This window comes from Oryctolagus cuniculus, chromosome 5, assembly GCF_051225735.1.
Source record: "Oryctolagus cuniculus isolate XC-2025 breed Fujian yellow rabbit chromosome 5, ASM5122573v1, whole genome shotgun sequence".
Taxonomy (NCBI): domain Eukaryota; kingdom Metazoa; phylum Chordata; class Mammalia; order Lagomorpha; family Leporidae; genus Oryctolagus; species Oryctolagus cuniculus.
The window spans coordinates 26,817,075-26,840,009 of NC_142871.1; the positions used below are offsets into that span (position 1 = coordinate 26,817,075).

The 22,935-nt window shown below is 40.4% G+C and overlaps 1 pseudogene; it reads right to left on the reverse strand.

Annotated features, from left to right (window-relative positions):
- Positions 1–8,015: 8,015 nt before the first annotated feature.
- LOC149126443 (uncharacterized) overlaps positions 8,016–22,935 on the reverse strand; it is a 46,710-nt pseudogene continuing 31,790 nt past the window's right edge.

Here is a 22,935-nt window from a genome sequence, read left to right on the forward strand (position 1 = left end):
TTAATCTCTTGAATTCTGTCTGCTTCCTTTAAAATTGCACATGTGAATTTCTCATTTTGTACTCCTTTGAAAGTTGTATTATCTTGACAAGATGCTAAACCTGTATTTATATTCTGACTATAATAATAATGTAGTGACATTATTCAACAGCTTATCTTCAAAGTACTCTCAAAGGCTGAAGATAATATGTTATCAAACTCATCACAGCATTCTTGTGAATTCTGATGCTTTCCTTTCTTTACTTTTTGTTTGAATTAAATAATCCCATAATAGGATGATAAAAATGAAAACACTTCATATTGATTCACTATGAAGAGCACTTTTAATTTTTAAAAATTAAAGTAGGGATTTGAATTTTTAAGATTTTATGAAAAGTCTCACAGATAATCATTTCAGAAATATATCCTAATTAATCTAAGTTAATTCCTGTCAGAAACAATAATGGCCTTTTCTGTAACTCTTTTCAGAGAATCACATTGCATACTTAAATTTTCCTGTGTAAACATATAATATCATCTAGAATAAAGTCATTCTACTTCCTCAAAATATTTTTGTAATTTGGAATCTATATCTACCAAGATGTGCATTTCACTTTTTGCCTCCTATTCATTCTTTTTTTTAAGATTTATTTTTATTTATTTTAAAGTCAGGATTACGGGGTAGAATCTGGTCTGAATCGAAGCCAGGAGCCAGGAACTTCATCCTGGTCACTCACATAGGTGCTGGGGCCCAACTATTTGGGCTGTCTTCTGCTACTTTCCCCTGGCCATTAGTAGGGAACTGGATTGCAAGTGGATCAACCAAGACATGAACCAGCACCCATATGGGATGCTGGCATCACAAGAAGTGGCTTTACCTACTATGCTGCAATACTAGACCTGCTTCCCATTATTGATCATAAAACCATATACAGCTCTAACCATAAGCCCAGGTTGACAGTTAAACAGAATGAAGGCATGTAATTGAGTTTTGAATAGGTATGATCTTGAGTATAATTAAATGTTTATATGATTAATTTGGGCAAAAGCATAAAATTCTAAGTTAGTGTAATCATAATAAAGATTGAGAATTGGGAAGTGTTTGGGACTTTTCAGATTTAGCTTAAACAATTTGGTGACTCATTAAATGGAGGGCATAATCACATGAAAAATGACTGATATTTTGAACCTGACTGTTAGCAAGAATTAAAAACACAACGATGGAGTAGCTCATCTAGTCAATAACTTCTTTTTTTTTTTTTATTTTTTAACAGGCAGAGTGGACAGTGAGAGAGAGACAGAGATAAAAGTCTTCCTTTTGCAGTTGGTTCACTCTCCAATGGCCGCTGTGGCCGGTGCGCTGCGGCCGGCGCACCTCGCTGATCCGATGGCAGGTGCCAGGTGCCTCTCCTGGTCTCCCATGGGGTGCAGGGCCCAAGCACTTGGGCCATCCTCCACTGCACTCCCGGGCCACAACAGAGAGCTGGCCTGGAAGAGGAGCAACTGGGACAGAATCCGATGCCCCGACCAGGAATAGAACCCAGTGTGCTGGTGCCGCAAGGCGGAGGATTAGCCTATTGAGCCATGGCGCCGGCTTAGTCAATAACTTCTAAAAAGCCATCATGTAAAAATCCACCATTCCATGCTTAAATCTTTCAAATGGTTGTTCATTGCAAGTAGAATAAAAACAGTGTTAGTCAGCCTTTTCTTAGTATAGTGCATTACCTAAGGAAAGCTGCTTATGAAGGAAGGAGAGGTTGCAGAGTTTTGGAGATTCATGTCCAAGATTGTGTGGGCCCATTGTTTTGGCCTCTGATGAGGGTGGTGGATGGCAGTGGTTGACATCAGTGGTGGAGTTTATATGGGGGAAGGATTCCATGAGAACAGGGACTCAGGCTTCTTTGACCAAACCTCTCCTAAGAGCAACTTTGCAAGGACATTTTTAACCATAACTGGATTAAGCTTCTACACTTTAGTGCCTTCAGTTTAGAACTTTGGTTTTTTGTTTTTGTTTGTTTGTTTGTTTGTTTGTTTTTTGACAGGACAGTGAGAGAGAGAGAGAGGAGACAGAGAGAAAGGTCTTCCTTTTTCCATTGGTTCACCCCATAATGGCCACTGTGGCTGGCGCACCACGCTGATCCGAAGCCAGGAGCCAGGTGCTTCTTCTGGTCTCCCATATGGGTGCAGGGCCCAAGGACTTGGGCCATCCTCCACTGCACTCCCGAGTCACAGCAGAGAGCTGTACTGGAAGAGGAGGAACCGGGACAGAACCCAGTGCCCCAAACGGGACTAGAACACGCCGCAGGCAGGGGATTAGCCTAATGAGCTGGGGTGCTGGCCTACAACTTTGTGACTTCACGCCCTGTATTAGTTCAGGAGCCAAATTATGTTCAAAACTCTAACAAAAACCAAACTCATTACCATGTTCTGAAAACTCTTCCTAATTTGACTGCTCTTTCCTACTTGTTGACATACTCTCATACCAGCATAGACTACATTTACTTTCTTCCATGTCTTCCTTGCAACATTTTATGGCAAGCTTGGTTCTCTATTACTATTTAATATATCTGTTCTACCCTATACTTGAAATATTTATTTCTGAAATCTCAATGGTTATTCAGGTCATAGGTTAAGTATCATCTCCTTATAGGTGATTTTGTTGAACTATGGGATTCGAGACCTTTCCCAATTAACCCACAAACGACAGTCACAGATGCAAAGGCAAGAGGATTTATTATTTTATTGCCAGATAGCTGGGGCTCCCACCGACACACACAACATAGTGCAGTGCGGGGGTGAAAAGCCCGCCTCTCTCCTTCTCAGTGGTTTTATACACTTGAGTAAACAAGTATATTCATCATTACGCATGTATGCTAGTTCCTTATTCTTCATATATCAATTACCTAAATTTGAGCATTTTATTGGTGCATCTCAGCAGTCTGGGACTACACGTCTCAGAAGGAAGTGGTCACATAAGGAAGTAGGAGACCATTAATTTCAGGAAGTATTTACTAAGTTTCGTTTTCTTAGAATTGGGCTTCCCACCTTCCTGGAGTTTGTGAAGCCTGTCATGACAGTACAACTATTCCCCCCCCTCTTTTCTTATGCTGGACAGCCCGCATTAAGTCATTGATCAAGTAGTGCAGTACAGAAGCAAAAAGGAATTGATATTCAGCATCTGCTAGTTTTATATATATATATTTTTTTTCATTTCAACATTCCCCCCTTTTCTTTCTCAACATGAGGAATCCTCCTCATGTGGAATATTTCCAGAGTCCTGGCACAATACAAGGTCTATTGGATTTGATCTCCTTTAGTGAACTGGGAATGTGTCAGGCACTGAGATGTCGGTTTCTGAATCCTGCCGTTCTTGGAGGGCCTTCAGCGAGACGATGGTCACGGCAGCCGGGGAGGCTCAGCCTCCTCTTCTGGCACTGTCCTGGCTCTCCGCCTGGTCAGATGAAGCTTGAGTGGATTCTCCTGGTTCTGACTAACTGTCCATTCTTGCTCCATGGTCGCAGCTTCCGGTCCTGATGCCCTTCTGACGTGGGAGTGATGCAGCCAGGGTGCTCTCCCATCCACCTTTATAGCAGTAGGGGTGACAAGTACAACAGTATAAGGTCCTTCCCATTTAGATTCTAAGGTTTTAGCATTATGTCTTGTTACCCATACCCAGTCCCCAGGCTCCAAACGGTGGTTTGGGGCAAGAGGCAGATTGTCTTCGTGGTCCAAGGTGGCAAGCACAGGCCAAATGTCTCTGTGGACTTTTAGGAGGGTTTTCATATTCTGCAACAGTCCTAGACTATTGAGTTCACCCATTGGTCTTGGGTGGTCAGGGTAAACAGGGGGTGGGGACCCGTACATGATTTCGAAAGGAGGTAAGTTTATAGGGAGTATTCTGGACCCAGAATAGGGCATAAGGAAGGAGCGTCACCCAGTTTTTGCCAGTCTCCATTGCCAATTTAGTTAAAATCTCCTTTAGCATCCGGTTCATGCGTTCTACTTGACTGGAACTTAGGGGGTTGTATTCACAATGCAGTTTCCAATTTGTCCCCAAAACTTGGGCTAATTTTTATATTACTTTACCGACAAAAGCCAGTCCATTATCAGAGCCAATCACCTTAGGAGTCCCAAACCTGGGGATGATTTGTTCTAGCAAATCTTTGGCTACAGTCTCTGCGGTCTCTCTCTTCGTGGGGAAAGCCTCCACCCATTCCAAAAAGGTGTCCATAAATACTCATAAGTATTTGTATCCGTACTTGCCTGGCCTTACCTCAGTGAAATCCCCCTCCCAGAACCGCCGTGGTCTCCACGCCCTTTCCCTCTTACGGGAATGCATTCTATCTTACGGCTAGCCTTCATCACCTGACATGCTCGACAATTTTCCACAAGTTCTTGAATCGAGCGTCCCTGGTGGTGGAATTTTACTAGGGCAACAGAGAGGAGCTCTTTTAATTTACTTTCTCCCAAATGGGTGGATCGATGTAAGTTGTGACTGATGTGTAGGCCCAGGCGTTGCGGCAAGATGAGGCTCTCCCCATTTCTCATGCATTTGTCCGGGTGGACTGGGTATTTACTAGATTTAATCCATTGCAAATCTTCTTCAGTGTGGAGGGGTTCTGGGGGAAGGTCTCCTAACTATACTGGGGCAATGCAACAGTCAAAGCATGAACACAGTCTAGTATTGGTACAAATGCAGTCTCTCTAACAGTGGCCAGTCTGACCTCTAGTATTTTATGTAGGTTGTCTCTCTGTCCCATCCCTCTGGCATGCAAGATAGCCAGTTCGGAGGGTAACTCAAGGACCCTCTGTAAGGCCATAACTTCCTCTCTGGGGCAGGCCTCCCATATTTGCAAGAAGTCCCCTTCTCCTCGTAGTACTTGGTAGCCTCTCCAATTATATATAGAGAGAGAGTCAATTTTTTTGCTTTGGCCATCTCCAAGGCTACCCTCGCAGCCACCAAAGAGGCCTGATGAAGACTGTACTCCACATCCATAGCCTCCCGGTTTATTGAGGAATGCCAAATTGTTCTGAGTTCTTTGTCCACTACAGCGGCTGCCGCAAGTCTCACCCATCCATTTTTCCCGGGGGTTCTGAAACTGTCTCCCACAGCCAGCAATATGTAGTCACTGTGCATCAATTCATAGTCAGCAAGCTGTCTCCCATCTACATTCAATTTTATCCCAGTGCACAGGGCCTCGGTTAGTAGAGCTGCCTCCCTAGCTGCCCTGTCTGGCAGTTGATTTCCTTTATACACGAAGTCTCTTCCCTTTTGATATCCCAGAATATGTACCACCACCACTTCTTTAGGTTTATTCACAGCCTGCAGTAGGGCTATAATCTCAGCCTTGTTCTTGACCTCCGTTCCCCCAGAGGTTCTTTCTCTCTAGATAGCCCCGTGAATAAGCACTGTGCCAAATGCATAATGGCTGTCAGTTCTTATAGTCACTCTTTCCTTCCGCCAGTCTAAGGGCAGCTGTCAGGGCCATCAGCTCAGCTCTCTGTGCTGAAGCGGCACTACTCAGGCGCTGTTGGAAAATGATGTTGCCTTGCCCATCAACCACGGCTGCCCCTGTGTGCCTCTTACCATTTTCCATGAAGCTGCTCCCATTGGTGAACCATACTAGGTCACACTGTGGTAGGGGCTGATCCTTGAGATCCTCGCGGATGGTAGCAGTTTCCACTAAAATCTCCAGGCAGTCATGTATCAGTTCATCGAGATCTGGCGTTGGCAGCAGAGTGGCAGGTTTAGCTGGCAGGGCCCTTGGAATCTGACTCAGGGCACATCTAGCAACAAGCCTTGGTAATGAGTGAGTCGGGCATTGGTCATCCACTTACCTGGTGGTTGTCGCAGGACTCCCTCTATGGTATGGGGGGTGATGATAATGAGAGGTTGGCCAAAAGTCAATTTATCTGTGTCCTTCACCAGGATGGCTGTAGCGGTTATGACTCTCAGGCATGCCGGCCATCCGGCCGCTACTGGGTCCAGTTTCTTTGATAGATAAGCCACAGGACGTTTCCAGGGTCCCCAGGCTTGGGCTAGCACCCCCTTTGCAACTCCCTTGGTTTCATCTACGAACAGGTAAAAGTCTTTGGTGGGATCTGGGAGTGCCAATGCCGGGGCCGAGAGAGGGCTGTCTTTAATGTCTTCAAAGCCTCTTCCATCTCATCAGTCCACGTTCAATTTTGACCCTCACGGCTGCCTTCATATAGGGGTTGGGCTATTTCTACATACCAGGGAATCCACAGCCTGCGGTAGCCCACCAAGCCCAGGAATTCCCGCATTCCCCTTGGCCTTTGAGGTCTGGGAATCCTTAATACTGTTTGTTTCATTGCCTCAGTGAGCCATCTCTGGCCTTCTTTTAGTTTATATCCCAAGTACGTTACTTCTGGTCTGCAAATCTGAGCTTTTTTTTGCACTAGCCTGATAGCCCAGTCATCCAAGAGCTTCAAGCAACTCTTGAGTGCCCTTCATACATTCCTCTTGGGTCTCACTAGCTGTTAACAAATCATCTACATATTGCAACAGAGTCACAGATGGGTGGGTCATTTGATACTCATGCAGGTCTTCGCTCAAGGCCTGGTTAAATAGTGTGGGACTATTTTTGTATCCCTGTGGGAGCTGAGTCCAGGTGAGCTGTCCCTGTCATCCAGTTTCCTCATCCCTCCACTCAAAGGCGAATATGTCTTGGCTTTTGGCAGTGAGGGGTAGACTAATAAAAGCATATTTTAAGTCTGAAATAGTATACCATATCTGTGTTGGGATCAGGCTGCTAAGGAGACTGTATGGGTTGGGGATGGTTGGATGAATGTCCTCTATTCTTCTGTTGACTTCCCGGAGGTCCTGCACTTGTCTATAGTCCTTTCCCCCTGGCTTGCAGACAGGCAACAAGGGTGTGTTCCAAGGGGATTTACACCATCTCAAGATGCCTTCCTGCAGTAATCTCTGTATGTGAGGTGTTATCCCTTGCCTTGCCTTGGCAGGGATCGGCTACTGGCACACTCTCATAGGCTCAGCTCCTGACTTCAGTTCAGTTAGAAGGTGTGCCCTGTGACTAGCCAGACCTACTCCCATTGTCTTTGCCCAAGCCTGTGGATATCTCTCAACCAACTCTCGGACCTCCAGGGCCCATCCCTCTGACAATGTCACCAGCTGATATAGTCTGTATTCATCGTGGGCCATTAAGTTGAGGAGTTATATAGGTTGTCCCTCCCCGTCAGTTACCCTAATTTTATCTTCTGAGAAATAAATGTGAGCATTTAATTTGGTGAGCAAGTCTCTTCCAATCAGAGGAGTTGTCCTGGGCTCAGTGGGCTACTGCAGGCTGTGGATTCCCCGGTATATAGAAATAGCCCAACCCCTATATGAAGGCAGCCGTGAGGGTCAAAATTGGACGTGGACTGATGAGATGGAAGAGGCTTTTAAGACATTAAAGACAGCCCTCCTCTTGGCTCCGGAACCCTCAGAAATGAATACTTTATTTGTTTTTGTCCCAAATCCACAGTTCGTTTTGTAGTCCATTTGTAAGCCTTTGATCCAGTAGCCCCCTGAACAATACTGATTTTATTGGTCATTTTACCTTTGTCTTGGTTTACCGCTGAGAATTGTGTTCCTGTATCAACCAAGAAATCAACTGGAGTCCCCTCCACCTTCAGGGTTACCCTGGACTCAGGGAGGCAGTCCGAGCCCTGTCCCCCCTATTCACTATCACTCCCTCCTTTTCTGAACAAGACCTCAGCCCGACTGCCCTTTGTCCTGTCTCCTTCTCTGTTTTTTCTCTTTGGGCACTCATCCTTCCAATGTCCCTCTTCTTTGCAGAAAGCACATTGTTCCTTGCTAAGTCTTGGCTGCTGCTTACCCTGCCAGGGACGGTACTCCCTATCTCTTTCTCCCTCTCCCTTTACTGCAGTTAGGAATATCCTAGTCATCTCTCTCTGATTCTTCCTCATCTCCTTAGCCTGAAACTTCCCGTCTTCCCTTCGTCTCTCTTCCTCCTCCACCCTTCATTTCTCTTCCTTTTCTTCCTCCTCTGCCCTTCATTTCTCTTCCCTCTCTAGGTCCTCCTGATGCAACCTATCCTGTCTCTCCTCAAGAGTCTCTCAAGTGTGATAAACCTTCTCTGCTGCTTTAAGCAAATCTGAATCCCCTTTTCTGTCACCCCTTCTAGCTTCTGCAACTTCCTCTTGATATCTGGTGAACCACGGCTGCCCGTGCCTCAGGGCTAGAGGGATCTATTGCCTGAAGGCTTCAGATAGCTTCTCCAAAAAGGCAGAGGGGCTCTCTTCTGGCTCCTGTCGTAATGAATGTACCTTAGAAATATTTGTCGGCCTTCTTGCTGCTGCCTGGAGACCGGCCATTCGAGTCTGGCGATAAATTCGGAGACTCTCCCTACCTTCCGCCATGTTGAAATCCCAACCAGGGCACGTCAAAGGGAAACGCTCATCAATGAGGTTCTGTTCAGTGGTGGGTAGTCTGTCATCACCCGGAACCTGCTTTCTCGCTTCATTGAGAATTCTTCCTCTTTCCTCTGTGGTAAACAATACCTTAAGTAATTGCTGACAATCATCCCAGGTGGGGTTATGGGTGAACAAGACTGAATCTAACAACCTGATTAGCTCTTGCGGTTTCTCTGAAAATGGAGCATGTTGGGCCCTCCAATTATAAAGATCACTAGTAGAGAAGGGCCAATACTGCCAATTCTGTTGTCCTACTGGTCCTATGGCCCCTAGAGGAAAAGCCTGGACCGTAGAGGAGGGGCTCTCTTGCCTCTGAATATTACCCCGTTGGGATCTAGTACTAATCACTGGACCTCCCTCCAGGACTGATGGAGCTGGTGTTCCTGTGACTTGGGCCACTTGAGGGGGAGGGACATAAGGTGGGGGGTTCTGCCCCTCATCAGTGTCCAGGTTCAGTACACTAGGGTATAGGTTTGAGTCTGGCAGGACTTCTATTTCCCTTTTTTCAAGTTTCCTCTTTTCTGGTTCTTTCTTTTCTGGTTCTTTGTATTTTTTGTTCCTTCTTTCCTTGTGCCAGCAACACTCCCACCTCCCCTGCTGGAGGCACAAAGGGCTTCAACCAGGCCAGCAGCTTATGAACTAAATCCTGCCAAACCAGGATATAGGGGAGTTGTTCTGGGTGCCCTTCCCTTCCAGGCAACAATACCTTTTCTCTTAACCAAAACTTCCCTCTGCGGGCCATCCAACACCAAAAGTGGGCCATTCAATTGTACAAAAATGCATTAACTTACCCTTTTTCACCAACACAGACAAGTCCGAAGCCCTGGATCAAAACTCAGAGAAATGGTCAGTTACAAAAGATAAGGGGCTACTTTCCCGCTGTCCCATTTCCCCAGTGATAAGAGTTAGTATAATCACACAACAAACAAGACACATACACAAACGTTGCGGCTGAAAAAAAGAACAAAACTACACCGGGTTCGGGGGGGCGATCCCCTTAGGTTGGCACCAAACAAGTTCACTCTGATAAGCCCAAGGTTGACCAAATTGGCCAGGGACGTCTTCATGCTGCGGGACGGATTCTCCAGCACTTCTGCCTGTTATCTGATCCCATTTCCAAAACTCACCTGCAGGGACAATGCAAATGGAGCTCCTCCAATTTTGGCGGTTTCACAGACACCAGGACAGAACTAAGACAAACACAAACACACACAAAAAACCCTCCTGTTCTTCTGCGTTTCGCGAGTTAGCTGGGGGAGTCTCAATCCCAGGTGAGCCCCACGCTGAGAGTGAGAGAGAGAGAGAGAGAGAGAAAGCACAATGCCTGTGGTTGTACCAGGCCAAAGCAAGTAGACAGGAGTTTCTTCCAGATCTCCCGTATGAGTGCAGGGACCAAGAACTTGAGCCATCTTCCACTGCTTTCCCAGAAGCATTAGCAGGGAGCTGGAATGGAAGTGCAGCAGCCTGGATGTTAGATGCCAATATTGCTGGTGTTGGCATAACCCATTGTGCCACAACACTGGCTCTGAATTATGGCTTCGAAGTTTTTTTTTTTTTTTCTTTTTATTTGCCTTTCTTTTCATTTAAAAGTATCTATTATATACTCATAATTTCCAACCCAGATTCAGACCTTTTAAGTATTTTTTTTGTTGTTCTAAGAACAGTCTCCATGAAATTTTTATCTTTTTGTTTGAATGCTAATGAAATGCCTTAATGACAAAGCCACTGGAATTTTCTTGATTGCTTTATGTTCACCCCTTCATCCGTTTGCACATAACTTTTTTCTTTTCAGTAAGACCAAACGCTATACAAAAGAAACTTCGAAATAAAGACTGGTTCTAATATGTTACTGCTTCAAATATGTTACAAATTTTTTTCTTGCTTATATATTAGTACTTGAAACATGAATATGTCAGTGGGAAGATTGATGCTGGATCCTCTTTAAGGGATTAGATTAATGAGTATTATGAGATTTTCAACACTTTTTTTTTTTTAAACTTCGGTAGGTCTAGTGCAATGGGAACTACTTCTTCAGTACCAACAACCAAAATTCCTGTACCATCTTAGACCAAAGTTCATTTCTTCTCTTTCTGATTTAATCTGGTATTGGCATATAGATTTTCTCAACTGTAATCTATTGGCACCATTTCTCTTCAATCGGGATTGGTATGCACTGCTACAGATCTTTCTAACCTGAATGCCCTTGTCTTTGTACATTGCATTTGCATTATTTAGGTAAAATTCAGCATTCCTTCATAAAGGCAGTTGAGTTCACTAATTTCTATAATGATACAAGGAGAGTCCTAAGTAAAAGAAAATAATAGAAGGAATAAATGGCATGAAAATTAAAAAGGAAGAAGTAAATTTCTATCTACAAATGATATAATTATTTACATGAGAATTCTAAGTAATAAAATATGAAAAGAATACATTTAAAAGTGAATGTTTTGAACTGCATAAAAGCTCAAGATAGAAAATCAAATTATCTCTATTTTCTATTTACAATTAGAAAATCATTTTAAAAACAGATATAGTATAATATTTAAAAATAAATACAATAAAAGATGTACAAAAGTGTACATACACAGCTAAAAAACATTGTTGAGAGAAATTAAAGACCTAAATCGAAAGATATACTCTCTTAATCAATGGAAGTACCTATTATTAAGATGTCAATATCCCCAGAGCTGGTACTGTGGCATATAGGCTAAGCCTGGTGCCGGCATCCCATATGGACACCAGTTCATGTCCCAACTGCTCCTCTTCTGATCCAGCTCTCTGCTTATGGCCTGAGAAAGCAGTGGAAGATGGCCCAAGTGCTTGGGCCCCTGCACCCACGTGGGAGACCTGAAAGACGCTCCTGCCTCCTGGCCTTGGATCAGCAGAGCTCCAGCTGTTGTAGCCATTTTGGGAGTAATCAGAGAACGGAAGACCTTTCTCTCTGTCTTTCCCTCTATTTATCTGCAACAATACTTCTCAAATACATAAATCAATTTTTTTTCTAAAAAAGTTGGCAATACCCCCAAGCTGATCTACATATTTAATGTAATCTCAATCAAAATTCCAGCTCATTTTTCTTTTAATTGATGTTTAGTCCAAAATTATATAGAAATGAAAAATATCTGCAATACTTGAGACACTCTTTCTTAAAGAGGAAAGCAAAGGAAAATGATTTGCTATAAATATTGTGATTTCTAAATATGAAGTGACAGAGAGTAGTGGAATAGAACAGAATCCACAAATAGAACCGTGTGTAAAAAAGTCTTAAGACAACTTAATAAGTAAGAATACTGTTTCAACAAATTGGTGCTACCACTGGATACATGCATGAAAAACAATGAACCACGAGCCTCCATTGCTCAATTTAACAAAAGACAAAATTTTTTATGAGAAAACTTTCATGACTTTAGACAGACGAGACAAAGATTTATTAGAAAGGACACTCACATACACACACACACCACCACCACAACCACCACCACCACCCTCACAGTAACCACAAAGGAAAAAAATGATACATGGTATTTCATTAAAATTTAAATAATGTGTTTACCATTTAAGAGAATAAATATTTGTAATACATATGCATATAAACATAACAAAGGAGCTGTTTCCTGGATATCTTTTAAAAACTTTAGTAACTAAACAGTAAGAAAAAGAACAATTACATTTCTTGAAGTAAGCAAAAGATTTTCATTGACTTTTCACAAGATAAAATACTGACAACAAGCACATGAAACAGTGTTCAACATCATTCATAGCCAGTATTAGAGGTCATGTTCCCTTGGAACCAAAATTTCAGATGAAGTTTAAAATGTGGGGAGATTTTGAAGGAGTTCTTTTTAGCTAAGCATTTGTGGGAAAAAGAAAAGGAACCAGATTAAGTGAGGTGATATTAAGCAGCAATGCTCATGCAACAGAAATCTCATCTGAATTTCCCATGAATTGACCCTGAAGCTGGAATGGTCACCAGAATTGCTGCAAGTTAAAAGTAAGAGGTTGTCATTGGAAGAAGACTGTTCTGAGGAAAGAGGTTTAGGAGATAGACTCTTAAGCACAGGTAATTCCCAGAGAGAGCAGAAATCAAGGGCTGGCAGCAGGCAACATTCCCAAAAACTGGAGTCATAACTACTTTAGTTTAGAATGAAATTGAGAAAAACATGGTCTCATCTACTGTCCATACAGTGTGCCTTTTGATGCAACTTCTTGTTTTTCCTTTAAATCTTTATTTACTTATTTGCATATATTTGAAAGAGAGAGAGAGAGATTAAAAGAGAAATATCTCCCATCTTTTAGTTTATTATTCAAATGACTGCAACAGCCAAGACTGTACCAGACAGGAACTTGGAACTCCATCAGGGTCTTCCATGAGGACAGCAGGGGACAAATCATTTAAGCCATCATCTACTTTTCTCCAGGATGCATTAGTAGGAAGCTGGATCAGAAACAGAGTTGTCAGGAATAGAACCAGATGCAGCCATCTCAAGTGCAGCATAACTCACTGCCTGTAGTGCTCACCCCTGGTGCTACTCCTTGACCTAAACTCTGGGGCAGCTTCTGCAGGATTCTTGTGAGCCTCTGCCCCTGGGGGATACTTATGAATTTAAGGAGATAATTCAGTGCCCTCACTAGAGTTTCTGTTTTCAGGGCTTTAAATAAAATCCTCTCTTTCTGTATATTCCCTACTCACCTCACCCTTACCCAGAAATTCTGCTCATCTAAGTGCCTGTCAGATAACAAGAGATTTGAGTTGCTCGTCTATAGGCTTTTCTCATAAAGAGCCCATTGCACTTGTCTTTTTATTTTATTTCCAACTGAAATCTTGATAATTTTCATCTACAAAATGAACAGACAGATTAACAGGGAAAATGCATGCAAACTTATTAACCTGTAGAAATCTAGAAATGGTATATTTTCCTTCTTCTTCAATCTGGATGGAGTATATCTAATATTTCATTATCAAAGTATGATAAAAAGATGTAATATTTTAATATTTTTCTCAGATACAGTTTACTATAATGTTTTCGTCTCTTCCTACTTTTCTAAGTTTGTATAATAAAAGGATATTGTGATTTTTTTCAAGCTTTATATGGGTGATCACTAGGTTTTTCTCTTCTATTCTAAACAAATATGTGTGTGTTTTCAAATATTGAATCTTTCACAAAAAACAAACAGCCACATTTTATTGTCTGTTTTTATTAAATTGTTCCTGAGAATCATAAAATCAATAAAATAAAGAACAACAGAATTGTTACTACTATAGGAACCAATGTATTCTGGATGGAGAAGAATCTTAAGCTATCTTCTATGATAGATTCTTAAACATTATTCTTTTTTTGAAGTACATTTTCTTGCATATTTGTTTTATTTTTATTTTTTAAAATATATTTATTTGAAAAGCAGAGTTACAGAGAGAATGAGAGACAGAAAGAGACAAGGAGGGAGAAAAGGAGACAGAGAGAGAGAGACAGAGAGGGATTTCCTCTTTTATTTCATTATCCAAATGGCCACAATGGCTGGGGCTTGGCCTGAAGCCAGGAACCTGCAACTTCATTTGGGTCTCCCATGTAGGTGCAGGGTCCTAGGACTTGGGCCATCTTTTGCTGCTTTCCCAGGTACATTTGCAGGGAGCTGGATCAGAAGTGTTTCAGTCGGTATTTAAACTGGTACATATATGCATCGCAGTTGGCAGCATAATTTGATACACCACAATGCCAGCTCCATCAATATTTTTCTTAGAGGAGAAACTTTTGTTTACATATATAAAACTTTTATTTAGTATATATATGTGTGTATGTGCATACATATATATGTATTTTATATATTTATCTCTTTCTCTCTCTCTCTCTCTCTGTCTCATTTTCCATAGACTGATTCACTCCCTAATTGCACGTAATGCTGTGGCCTGGGCCAGACTGAAGCTGAATCCAGAGGCAGAAGTAATCAACAAACCTGGAACTCTGAAACATAATGTAGGCTTTTTTAATTGGCAGTTTAACTACTAGACCAAATGCCTGCCCCAAGCACAACAATGTTTAATAAATGTGATTGTTGTTGCAAACTCTACAGAATGGTTGGTAAATGGAAGTTTTATTTTTTTTAATTTTTTATTTATTTTTTTTTAATATTGCTGTAGGTTTTCTTTCCTTTCACAGTGAAATCCATAAGGTGAATTACACTGATTAACTTTTGAATGTTAAGCCAATTTTGCCTTCCTAATATATAGCCTATTTGATCATGTTATATTATCCTAGTTGTATACTGATGGATTTCATTTGCTAAAACTTTGCTAAGATGCTTTGTGTGAAATTTTCTTTTTTTTTAACTTTTATTTAATGAATATAAATTTCCAAAGTACGACTTATGGATTACAATGGCTTCCCCCCCATAATGTCCCTCCCACCTGCAACCCTCCCCTTTCCCACTCCTTCTCCCCTTCCATTCACATGAGGATTCATTTTCAATTCTCTTTATATACAGAAGATCAGTTTAGCATACATTAAGTAAAGATTTCAACAGTTTGCTCCCACACAGAAACATAAAGTGAAAAATAATAGATGATTTTTTAATGATGATGAAATCAGATCAGACCTATTGTCATGTTTAATCCCAGTGAGAGTCAAGTTGGGAATTGATAATTTCTTCTTTTTCTTTTTTTTTTTTTTTTTACAGAAGATCAGTTTAGTATACATTAAGTAAAGATTTCAACAGTTTGCACCCCCATAGAAACACAAAGTGAAATATACTGTTTGAGTACTCGTTATAGCATTAAGCCTCAATGTACAGCACATTAAGGACAGAGATCCTACATGAGGAGTAAGTGCACAGTGACTCCTGTTGTTGACTTTACCAATTGACACTCCTGTCTATGGCATCAGTAATCTCCCTATGCACCAGTCATGAGTTTCCAAGGCTATGGAAGCCCCTTGAGTTCTCCGACTCTTATCTTGTTTAGACAAGGTCATAGTCAAAGTGGAGGTTTTCTCCTCCCTTCAGAGAAAGGTACCTCCTTCTTTGAAGACCTGTTCTTTCCACTGGGATCTCACTCATGGAGATCTTTCGTTTAGGTGTTGTGTGGTTTTTTTTTTTTTTTTTTTTTTTTTTGCCGGAGTGTCTTGGCTTTCCATGCCTGAAATACTCTCAAGGGCTTTTCAGCCAGATCCGAATGCCTTTAGGGCTGATTCTGAGGCCAGAGTGCTGTTTAGGACATCCGCCATTCTATGAGTCTGCTGAGTATCTCGCTTCCCATGTTGGATCATTCTCCCCTTTATTTATTCTATCAGTTAGTATTAGCAGGTACTATACTTGTTTATGTGCTCCCTTTAACTCTTAGTCCTTTCATTATGATCAACTGTGAACTGAAATTGATCACTTGGACTAGTGAGATGAATTGGTACATGCCACCTTGATGGGATTAAATTGGAGTCCCCTGGTATGTTTCTAACTCTACCATTTGGGGCAAGTCAGCTTGAGCATGTCCCAAATTGTACATCTCTTCCCTCTCTTATTCCCACTCTTATGTTTAACAGGGATCACATTTCAGTTAAATTTCAACACTTAAGAATAACTGTGTATTAACTACAGAATTAAACCAGTCATATTAAGTAGAACAGACAAAAAAAACTACTAAGAGGGATAATGTATTAAGTTGTTCATTAACAGTCAGGGCTATGCTGGTTAAGTCACCATTTCTCATAGTGTCCATTTCACTTCAACAGGTTTCTTTTTTGGTGTTCAGTCAGTTGTCACCGATCAGGGAGAACATATGGTATTTGTCCCTTTGGGAAGGGCTTATTTCACTCAGCATGATGTGTTCCAGATTCCTCCATTTTGTTGCAAATGACTGGATTTCATTGTTTTTTTACTGTGGTATAGTATTCTAAAGAGTACATATCCCATAATTTCTTTATCCAGTCTACCTTTGATGGGCATTTAGGTTGGTTCCAGGTCTTGGCTACTGTGAATTGAGCTGCAATAAATATTAGGGTGCAGACCACTTTTTTGTTTGCCAATTTAATTTCCTTTGGGTAAATTCCAAGGAGTGGGATGACTGGGTTGAATGGTAGGGTTATCTTCAGGTTTCTGAGGAATCTCCAGACTGACTTCCATAGTGGCTTGACCAGTTTGCATTCCCACCAACAGTGGGTTAGTGTCCCTTTTTCCCCACATCCTCTCCAGCATCTGTTGTTGGTAGATTTCTGTATGTGAGCCATCCTAACCGGGGTGAGGTGAAACCTCATTGTGGTTTTGATTTGCATTTCCCTGATTGCTAATGACCTTGAACATTGTTTCATGTGTCTGTTGGCCATTTGGATTTCCTCTTTCGAAAAATGTCTATTGAGGTCCTTGGCCCATCTCTTAAGTGGGTTGTTTGTTTTGATGTGGTGCAGTTTCTTGATCTCTTTGTAGATTCTGGTTATTAACCCTTTATTTGTTGCATAGTTTGCAAATATTTTTTCCCATTCTTTCGATTGTCTCTTCACTTTCCTGACTGTTTCTTTTGAAGTACATAAAGTTAGGTAAATCGTTAGATTTTTTGAAAAATTCTTTTATTGGATAGAAGAGTATATTATTCTCTTTAAAACAGAGGAATGGATTAAAGGATAAAATACGGAACTAATAAAGTTGACATTTATTATGTTGATTTGCCATTACTAAAAAAATAAATGCTTTCTCTTTTAAGAAGGCTTATAATAATACCCTAAAAAATAAAGTATGAGATTTCTAGTGGGATCAGCAAAATTAATTAATTTCAGCTTCTTTTTCAGGGTTTTGAAAGCAAGTGGAAATAAAATTGCTGAATTTTATAAGTGAGGGGCATAATAATTTTCAAACTAGACATCTCTATGTCCTGTTTTACTAGATTAAATTATGATTATGAAGCTTAAGGTGAGGATTGGTTACAACTCAATAAAATCAGTTGTAGTCTGTTTTTAACTTCTTCAGAGTTGGGCCTTTTATATCACAAATTTTTTGATAAGCTAAAAAACAATAAAATAAGCAGTTTAATTTGATATATGTTATGACATAACAGCATTTCCAGATTGCAATAAAGCAATTATTTTTCTAAAGGTGTTATGAAATGTGTACAAATTTTCCAAGAGATTCTGTTTTTCACAAATAGAAAATACAGTAAACAGGGATGAGATATGCAGCAATATTTTGGGGAAAAGAAACATACATAATACATCTCCATTTAGTCATTTGTATACCATTATTTCCTTTTATTAATGTTACTTATTCATAGTAATAAAATAGTATGCAAAAAAGCAGGATTTGTTTTAGGTACATAAAGCAAGATGTTGGCAAATGGGATTATTATCCTACTGCATAAAAACCTTTAGTGGATGTTCTTTTATAAACCAAATATTAGATTTCTCTTTGTCTTTTTTTTTTTTTTACTAGTGGTGTTGCTGTTAAAATTTATGTGAAAGAAAATTCTTGTATTTATCTCAATAGTGTTTTAAAATTCTATTTTGTCACTATTATCATATTATTGATTATTAAGAGCTGTCTATGGCCATACCACCCTGAACGCGCCCAATCTCATCTGATTATTAAGAGCTTTTACTGGCTTCCTGAGAACTGAAAGGAACCATCTATGTAAGATCTTTCTTATTTAATTGAATGCAAAACAAATAGACTGAAATGGAATTCATATTCAAAGGTATCAAAAAGCATAGGCAAGATATCACTGGGACCCAGCCATCCACCCTTAGGCCACAATGTCTTTGCCTTCCTTTAGGCTTAAAAGGAATTCACTGAAGTAAGGGAGTGGGACAGCTGGCCCTACAAAGTTCTAATCACTGGACTCAAGGACTCATTTTATTTTCTAATAGAGAAAACCCTGTTGGCAAGTATTGTCTAGAGGTTTTTTTAACGGAAATTCTAGGTCCAGGGCAGGGGAAATCCCAGGTCTAGGGCAGAATGTAACCATCACCTGTATGTAACTCCCTAGACTTACTGAAGCCCAGGTGGTCGCCATAAAAATTCCCTAAGGAGCATGGCACCATTAACCAACCAGAAAAGAAAAGAAGGTTGTGGACATCATTGACCATCCAGAAACTTGGACACGAACTGAACATATATTTTTCAGCCCCAATTTCACTCTGTGAAAATGTTTAATGCTAATTCTTCAGGGAGCCCCAAAATTAAGCAATAGCTTCCTGGCTCCTTGCTCTGTGCTTGCAATGAATACCTACTTTCTTTCATCACCCCAATGTCAGTGGTTGACTTTCCTTATGTTGGGTGACTGGACTCAGGTTTGGGGGTTCTGTAGTAACACCTCCAACTATTTTGGGGGGTTGCTATGTGAGAAGACCTTTACAAATGCCTTAGTTGCCCAATATTAAATAATCTTCAACTTTTCTCAAATTTGTCCCAGTTGGTCACTTGATTAATCCATCTTCTATAATAAACCAAAAAAAAAAAATGTCAGGCAAGCTCATTTTCATAGGAAATAGAAAATATGTCCTTTTAAACAATTACAGTTTGTCATTGCCCATGAACTTTGATTCACACAACATAAAACTAAATCTGAACTCTGATTCACATTACATAAAAAATGAGGAGTGCACAAACATTTTTATTTTGCCTCTCAGGGTTTATTATTAACTCTCTGCATGGTTCTATATTAGCATAATTCAATCCCCTAAAAATAAAATTTTCTTGAGAACTTCCTTTTATTTCCAGAACTCACTTGAATGTGCCTAGTAAGAACGGTGATATGAATAAGAAGTATTGAAATGGGGTGCACGAGCTGCCTTTGGTGAAAGACTTCTGGAGTGTGGCATCAGATCAGCATTTGAAGAATTTTGTTCACTGCTCTACCCTCTGTCTCCAGGTATCTTGGCATCTTACAGAGTAGGAGAGTGCTGCTTTGGTTTCGTAACAGGACAACTATGGTGTCCGTTTTTGATGATATCCAGCAACCCAATGTAGTTGAAGCAACATCTTCCAGGGAATTGGTTCTGTTTGTGGAATACAACTTGTTTTAAGAGGTGATTTCGAGGGGTGCTCTAAGGAGGGAGCTCAGGAGCTCGTCATAAATGTTTTACAAGAAGTATTTCTAAATAGTTCAGCAGAATATTCCCCATGTTCTGTGATTCTATAAATTAAGTGTAGAAGGTAATGACACTTTATATAACCCTGTTGCATCCCAGGTCACACTCAACAGATTTGAACATGGTATTGAAAACTGTCTGAATTCCTATGAATTAATCATATGCTGTGGTGCAATGCAAAGAAATCCCCTGAGAGGCAAACCAATTATCTTCTGTTGTGTAAGCTGAATTTAAATCAACGTATTTGTCTAAGATTCCTGGATAAGAAAGATGGGTGTAAAACTTTCAAAAAAAAGAAAGATGAGTTTATTAAAAAATTATAAAGTAAATTAAGGTAACAGATCTATGAGCCTACAAGACTCTGTTTTAGTGAAAGTATTTTCTGTTTGACAGCTCAGTTCAAGGATAAAATGATAATCTATAAACTGTAAAAGTAAATGTGAGTGTACATTCACATTTGCTTTCTAATCATTCCCTATAGTACTGTGTTGTTGTTTTATAATAATGGGCTTTGTTCTAAAGAAAATATTTATTTCTGCCAGCTTCCCCAGTGCTATGAAATATTATTGTGTTAACAAGGTATAAATATTACAGTGGCCAATATTAGCGAGGGTTAAACAAAATCCAAGATCACAATAGTATTCAACTTCGTTTCTATAGAAATCTTTCAACTTTAAAATTAGGAGCAGACTAAATAGAATATAAGGTCAAACATAATAATATTTGAACAAATGTCCACAAAAGCATAGATCCACTGTAACCTCCTGGAAATGTTGGCACAGAACTTGCTGTTGTATTCAGGACTTCATGTGTTTTTAGGAAAAGTTCAGTCTTTCAGAAGTGTTTTATTTTGGAGGGTAGAAGAGGAAAGGAAACAGAGAAGGTTCCTTTTGAATATCAAGGATAGCTTCAGCATTCTATCATCATAAATTGCTTCACCTAAGACTTCCACAAACTCATTCAGAGATACAAATTACATAGTGTCTCTTCTGTTTAAACTGTTCAGGAAATCTCACAAAATAGCAGCTCTCCTGCTGTGCAGGGAAATCTCTAGCTGACTCTTGTACAAGAAAATCCTGGAGGAGGAAAGAATCAGCCTCTGAAGAATGCATCAGGGGAAGAAAAACACAGAGCGATGTCATGAGATTCAACACCCTCAGTAAGGGTTGCATGGTGGTTGCAGTCCTTTTATTAGTTATGGGCCTTGGTTTAATGGTTAGGAGAAAATCCCCCAGATCACCTTACTGAGTTCCTGGTCTACCATTGACCACTGTAGGAAGCCAGAAAAAGCTATACAGGCTCTCTGTCACTGTTTCTATCTGTAAGGTGGCAATCATAATGCCCACTTCACAGATAAGTCTTTGGAGATGATTAAGAGCCACCAGCATTTACATGCTTCTGGATAATGCCTGACAGACAGGATGTTATATATTTCTGTTGGCTGTCACAGAGCACACCGAATACCAGAGTAAGGGAAAGGGCTTATTGGGGAAAACTCAGTATACCAGAGGGAAGGGGCAAAGAGGGAAAAAGAGAGGAGACAGTAAGAGAGAGAGACAGAGAGGAGAGAGAAGAGAGATGAGAGGAGGAGAGGAGCCGAGAGAGAGCCAAGAGAGCAGAGAGAAGCCAAGAGAGCAAGTGTTCAGGAACAGGCCCTTTTAAAACTTTGCCAAAGGGCAGGCAGGGAAGCAGGAGCAGCGGATCCCATCAAGTTAGGGGTGGAGCTTGGCACAGGTAGTTTGGTCCATGTGGCCACCTGGCTTTCAGCAATGGCGGCCGGGGGTGGGTGGGTGGGTAGAGCTTGGGATGTAAATCAGGGTGTAGATCGCGCCATAGATAAAACTGCACCAGTTTCCTAACACAAGAGGTGCTCATAATATTATTATAATTCTTATCAGTATTTCTAGTATTTGGCCCTTATTAGGTTTTTACAAATATATGCTCATTTAGTGAGGACTGGAGAGAAAATCATTCCTGTAGTTTTTGCTCTAAATCAAAGAAAAGAAATTTACCTCTTCCATTGCACAGCTGGATTACAGATGAGGAATCTTCAAATAGTTTATATGAGAAAAGCCATGCATGGATTTCAAAAATTTTTAGCTCAAATTAAACTTATTTTTTTAACTTTTATTTAATGAATATAAATTTCCAAAGTACGATTTATGGATTACAATGGCTTCCCCCCCATACCGTCCCTCCCACCCACAACCCTCCCTTTTCCCATTCCCTCTCCCCTTCCATTCACATCAAGATTCATTTTCGATTATCTTAATATACAGAAGATCAGCTTAGTATACATTAAGTAAGGATTTCAACAGTTTGCTCCCACACAGAAACATAAAGTGAAAAATAATAGATGATTTTTTTTTAAATGATGATGAAATCAGATCAGACCTATTGTCATGTTTAATCCCAGTGAGAGTCAAGTTGGGAGTTGATAATTTCTTTCTTTCTTTTTTTTTTTTTTTTTTACAGAGGATCAGTTTAGTATACATTAAGTAAAGATTTCAACAGTTTGCACCCCCATAGAAACACAAAGTGAAATATATTGTTTGAGTACTCATTATAGCATTAAATCTCAATGCACAGCACATTAAGGACAGAGATCCTACATGAGGAGTAAGTGCACAGTGACTCCTGTTGTTGACTTTACAAATTGACACTCCTGTCTATGGCATCAGTAATCTCCCTATGCTCCAGTCATGAGTTTCCAAGGCTATGGAAGCCCCTTGAGTTCTCCGATTCTTATCTTGTTTAGACAAGGTCATAGTCAAAGTGGAGGTTCTCTCCTCCCTTCAGAGAAAGGTACCTCCTTCCTTGAAGACCTGTTCTTTCCACTGGGATCTCACTCACAGAGATCTTTTGCCAGAGTGTCTTGGCTTTCCATGCCTGAAATACTCTCATGGGCTTTTCAGCCAGATCCGAATGCCTTTAGGGCTGATTCTGAGGCCAGAGTGCTATTTAGGACATCTGCCATTCTATGAGTCTGCTGAGTATCTCAGTTCCCATGTTGGATCACTCTCCCCTTTATTTATTCTATTGGTTAGTGTTAGCAGGTACTAGACATGTTTATGTGCTCCCTTTGACTCTTAGTCCTTTCATTATGATCAACTGTGAACTGAAATTGATCACTTGGAATAGTGAGATGGCATTGGTACATGCCACCTTGATGGGATTGAATTGGAATACTTTTTAATTCCACTTATCCACAAAACTTTTTTACCCAAACCTTTTAAAACACTCTTATATGATAGTTACACTGACAAACAACAGAAGTATATTTAACATTTGAACATTATTAAATATGAATATTACAATATCTCTTTTGAATTTTCTTAGAAAAGTGTATTACATGCCTATTTGCTACTTGCTGTTAGTTTCACTAGTGGTTGGTACCAGAGAGTTGAAATATGTGTGCCATGTGCAGCATGTGATTT